The following is a 6,000-nucleotide window of genomic DNA, read 5'->3' on the forward strand; positions in this document are numbered from 1 at the left end:
TGGCGATTTAGATGAAATTGAAAAACTGTGCAAAGTTTCAGATATATTTGAAATGGTCGTTTAGGATCGACTGACAAGACTCCGTGGAATTCCTCTATTATAGTGTCAAGTTGCAAAAATAGACTTTTTAATCTAATTTTTGATTTTGTTAATTTGGGGTAACATTGATCATGTCAGAGATCAATATTCGCTTGTGTTGAAAATACCCTTACATACTAAATTCGGGTTCGCTGATTTCGAATATGTTGTTCAAATTCTTACAAGTTTTGTACTTTTTGAGTTATTTCAGAATTAAAATCCTCCAATCCGCGATTAACGCCTGAAGGTAGGCAATGGCTTATGGAATTTGATTGAATTGATAGCCTACTTCTAATAAATCGTATATTTTATTGAAAAATAATATTCTCATAAAAGTTTCGGTGATTAAATCCAACTCTAGGATATCATATTCAAGTAACACAGTGATTTCGAACCTCATATTGTAACTAGTATTCATGCCATGCATGATTTTTTGACAATGTATCTCATTGCGCTACGAAACACACTTATGGAAAAATCGATTTATTTCATTGTTTATGAAATTAAATTATCGTGTATTACATGTCATTCGATAGCTGAATAATGGCAGATTACGATATACCATTCGATAGCAGAAACGGATTCAATGTAAAATGCTTGTTTGAACATTTCATGAGGGCGGTCAAACCGATCAATGTTACCCCGCTGATCAATGATACCCCGTTTTACGGTACTTGTTTTATTAAATACTCTGCCGTGTGCAGCATAGTTGTCCCATGTTAATAGGGATTCCCATAGAACATGGGACAACTATGCTGCACACGGCAGTACTGTAACATGGAAACATATAGGGTAAAAACACTAGACTTCGCCCCCCTAAAATTCGGCACTAATCTTCGCCACTTCATACATAAAAAAATGAATTTGTATGGAGGGGGCGAAGACTAGAGCAGTGGCGCAGTCTAGTGCTTTTACCCTAAAGGGAATTTGCTAAAAAAATATCAAAGTTACCTCATCTTACAGTGCTAGGTATTGCAATGGACTGTGTTAGGGTAATTCATGTATTTTGGACAGGCTGAGGACAACATTGAAAAAATAATCCCCTAGCTTCCTTAGAAAGCAATTGATTATTTTGCAAAGTTACCAATACGCTTATACTATGATTGTACTTTGCGTTCCTGGTGACAAAAACCTTAACGAAAGCATTTTAAGCTGAGAAAAATGCAATTTCCGAGCGCCTGTAAGAACTGCATTTTGGAAACCGAATATATGTTTTGGGTACCCTCAGGTATATATAATTTTGACAATGTTAAGCCATGAATACTGCTAAGTCATGGAAGTAGCATAAATTAACAAATATACAGGGTGTTAGGTTCCTGAGTGCAAACTTTTTAAAGGGTGATAGAGGACCATAAATGGTGAAAAAAATTGTTCTACGCATATGGTCAAATCTCAACCGTTACGTAGTTATTGAACTTTCCATGTTTTTGACTCTCATTGCCTTAACTGGCTATAACTTGGAAATAGTCAAACTAATCGCAATTTTTTGACCCTTATTCGAAAGATTATTGAATTTTCTATCAAATGGCATCTTTGAATCAATTGGTTTAGTTAAATAACTACGTTTTCTAGGGCAAATTAGCTGAAAATAGTGTGTTTAAATTTTTTTTTGTCAATTATCTTTGAAACATGCATAATAAATTAAAATTCTTTCTTTGGCAAAGTTGTGGCTGCTGTTCCACTCTACAATCCGTTCTTTGACATCAAACGTCTATCTCCTATAGTTTTCTTGCAATTTCGATTTAAACATCGCATATCAGGTCAAAAATTTGCAAAACGATAAGAGCTAAAAGTTTGATGTCAAAGAACGGATTGTAGAGTTGAACATGGGGTCACAACCTAGCCAAAGACAGAATTTTAATTTATTACGCATGTTACAAAGATAATTGACTAAAACAAATTAAAACACACAATTTTTAGATATTTTGCTCTAGAAAACTTAGTTATTTACCTAAGCCAATCGATTTCAAGAAGCCACTTGATAGAAAATTCAATAATCTTTCGAATAAGGGTCAAAACATTGCGATAAGTTTGAACATTTTCAAGTTATAGCCAATTAAGGCAATGAGAGTCAAAAACATGGAAAGTTCAATAACTACGTAACGGTTGAGATTTGACTATATTGGGTTTCTCATTAATGTTTAGACTACTATGATAATTTGAAAATCCACTGAATCATCATTTCCCAGCGAAATTTCACACTAATCAAACTTATTTTGTTTACCTGTTGTGCATCCGACGCCCCTGGCATGAACTCAACCGAACTTGTGTATGCCAGCCGCTGCGAAGTCGTGTGCGAAATTCGACTGTGATGATAATGAATTTCGGCCGAGTCTAAATGGGTGCAAATGTCGCAATATGCGTAGAACAATATTTGTCACCATCTATGGTCTCCTATCACCCTTTAAAAAGTTTGCACTCACGAACCTAACACCCTGTATTCTTACAAATAATCAAATTTCTCCGCTTAACAGGCATCTATTTTGATTACTATTACAGTTTTTGTTAATATCGAGAAAATATCGCCAGACCCACAGAATACGCCTCCACGTATGCAATCGCACAGCATCGTCATGTAGTTCGTCAGATGACCAAATTATATTAACAGTAGAAACCATGCAATGTATTTTGGACATCCTATTGGTATTTGGTATCCTATTTTATACCCCGGACAGACATGTGATACGAGTTTGATTCCTGTACAACGGTACGCAGTGTCAAGAAAATTCTAACAAGACTGGCTTGAACTGAGAGAATTTTCAGTATGGCACTCATTTCAAGCGCAATTGTATCAAGTATCACATGTGTGTCTTAAGTATTAAGCGTTCTAGATGAATGTTAAGAGATCGGTTGCGTAATGCTTCTTTAATGAATATTTTTTATTGCAAAAACGCTTTTAAATTTCTTACAATTATTAATTCAACCATTTTGAGGTGAATATTGTATGTGACTATGAAGCGTATGTCGTCTTGCATACCTGTGCATTTGAGGGGTTTTAGTGAATTAATTTACATTTTCGATAATTTTGAAGTAAATTCTTAATTGTTAAGCGTATTTTCAACGTAAGTCATCAGAACAGGGTCTATTTGATCCAATAATCGATATTGAGAAGTATCTACTTTTATTAGCTCTCCGAAACAAGGCATACATCGCCGTGCATGTCCAAATCATACACATGTCCAAATTATATTTTTTACCCTATTGTCGGCAGTAGAAGTTAAAACATGCAGCTCCTTTTATAACACGGTTGACATCGCAAGAAATTGCTAACAACAGTAGCTATCAAATGTAGTTCGATACGCCAAAGGATTAGAAGTTGAAATGCTTATCATTGGTTTTTGAATTGCTGTGAATCGCGCGAAGCTCCTGCTTTGGCAAACAATGGTAATGCTGCAATTGCACAGCCATACGATGGAGCCAGTGTCATGTCAGGAAAACATCGGGGAGTACAAGCTGTTATTAACGAAGTGGGTGCGATTTTATACATCTATAGATTTATATTTTGAACAACGACAGAATCCGTACTTTGCCGAAAGCAGAATAAAAAACCTCCCAAAGTTGTTACTTTCTTTATATAGAACAAAATTTGTCATGATAGCTTAGTATAAAACAAATAATTACACTTGAATGTCAAGGGCAGAGAATTAAAAGTCCTGAGACGCAATTGATTATTACAACTTAACATGGAGAAGGCAAAGGACTTCATCGATCATTATGCGGAAATGTTACCCGTAAACAAATCCGTTTGTCGGGCTGGATCAGTGGTGATGAAAAAGGCCAAAACCCATGGCCGAAACGTCGAGTAGAACAAAATAAATTAAGACTGAGATAGCCCTTTCCACGCAATAACATCCAGTTTTAGTCGAAAAATCCCAAATAAAATGAGGACAAGAAAAACTTGACTCTAAACTTGGAATCTTTGAAAAAATGAATTGAAGCCAGACATTACACCAAATCTCTACAGAACCCTTCAAGTAGCAGTAAACATTTCAATCAGCTCGGCCGACTGCGAAAGAAGCTTCTTCGCCATAAGACGGATCCATACGTGACTCAGGAGCATTGTAATGGCATCCCGGATAAACACGACAAAGAGTCCTCGAAAATGTTCTGGTCAAGAAATCAGTGTCCGCTGTAGAAGGACCAAAGAAAGGTCGAAACGTCGGATGATATTGATTGATTCCGCTTTTATTTCAACCAGACCGGGAAGCCAACCATTGAAGTATAGCAGAAATTGCCTCACATAAAATCCGACAGTCATTCCCGAAATTGGGAAACACATTTTACAAGCCTGTGTCTCGCGCAGCTCATCACCGCTTTCGACTGCCATCCGGTACGTACCAACAGCACCATCACACCGTCATCGCCGTTGGTGAAAACAACTTCCGGCACCGAAACCGCCAATCAGTCGGATCCGGTTTTGTCAACTCATGACAACCTATCATCCCTTTGGTGTTGGCTTGTTCAAGTGAACCCACATGACACACGGGTGAGGAGGCATCCAGGCATCACCGACAGATGCACGATGTGCCAACTTCGTAATGTCGCCGCGCCGTGCAATCTGCGCGCGAAGAGTCATTATCAAATTACTTCCTCTGCTCTGACTGAGTGAGTGAACAGATTGGTGCCTGTGTAAACGTTACCAAATTCAAAAGGTGACGCCGGATGCTTTTACCTAGGTACCTGACTGCAGCGGTTCTTGGAAGTGGTAATCGAATGAGAGATCTTAGCGTGCAATGCAATGCAACGTCTTGGAACTCGTTACGGCTCCCGTATGTAGTTTTCTGAAGAGGTCGTCCGTATATGACGTGAACGATACATTTCATTTCTAAAGCTTTTTTTGTGACCACTGCGAGTTTATCGTGAATTTTCCACAAAACTCAAATTTAAAGAAAAAATATGCAGCTGGTATACGGACGTCACCATGATACATATTAGCATAGGTACGATTTGTCAGCATTGAGTTGTAAAACTAGAAGAGTATCTCTCTACGTTCCGTTGTGGGAAATGATTCCGCTAATCTTGTACTGAAACGAGTTAAAATCGGGAAATTGGAACCAACCAGTTGTCAACTGAGTCTGGCGAAGTTATTACGAGGTAATTATAGTTGATTTGATTGAATTTTAAGCTTACAAGCACAGTCGTCGTACTGGTACTGTGCTTGCGAAAGTAATCTCCGTGAAACCGACTTCAAAGGTACGTATATCTGAATATCTTCATGAGAAAACCTCAATGTAAATCCAGCCAACCACCATATCAGTTCCAAGCCAAGATTAAATTATAGTACTTTCTCCTGGAAGCCATTATTACATATCACATTTTTCTCAACAAAACATCTACATCATCCCAACCCCGCAACTCAAGCACATTCACCGAATTTCCCACAGGTCCCTTCCCCTCCTAGTCTTTCCCTCATTCCGAACAACCCAGAATGGAATGCACACAAAGCCAACAGCCCCCTTTGCCCAAGTCCCGGGAGAAACGTGCTGCTGGTGCTGGCTGGCGAGATTTATGACAGCTCATAAGTTTCAACCGGTAGTAGCTCCATCAGAACAGAACGACAACGGCAATCGGCAACGACTGGCGCTGCTGGCTGGCTTCTGTGCATGCATCCTAACGTGTACTACGGATATGTGATGACGACGATGACTGTTTTTTTTTCTTTGAGGGATTGTGATTCAAAACGATCAAATCGAAAATTATTCAGTAGATAGGGTGATTCATGTATTTTGGACAGTGATATTTCTGGTGGCAAAACCTCACGATTGTCAATCGCCTGTAATAAGTGCAACCCTCAGGTAAATACAATTTGGTCAGGACCATTATTTCAAAGTTTGGCCACCAATACTGTTAAATGACGGAAGTAATGTAAAATTTGTTTTTGTTGAAAATAATCAAATTTCATCGGTTAACAGATATAGTTAT

Source organism: Aedes albopictus, chromosome 1, assembly GCF_035046485.1.
Source record: "Aedes albopictus strain Foshan chromosome 1, AalbF5, whole genome shotgun sequence".
Taxonomy (NCBI): Eukaryota; Metazoa; Arthropoda; class Insecta; order Diptera; family Culicidae; genus Aedes; species Aedes albopictus.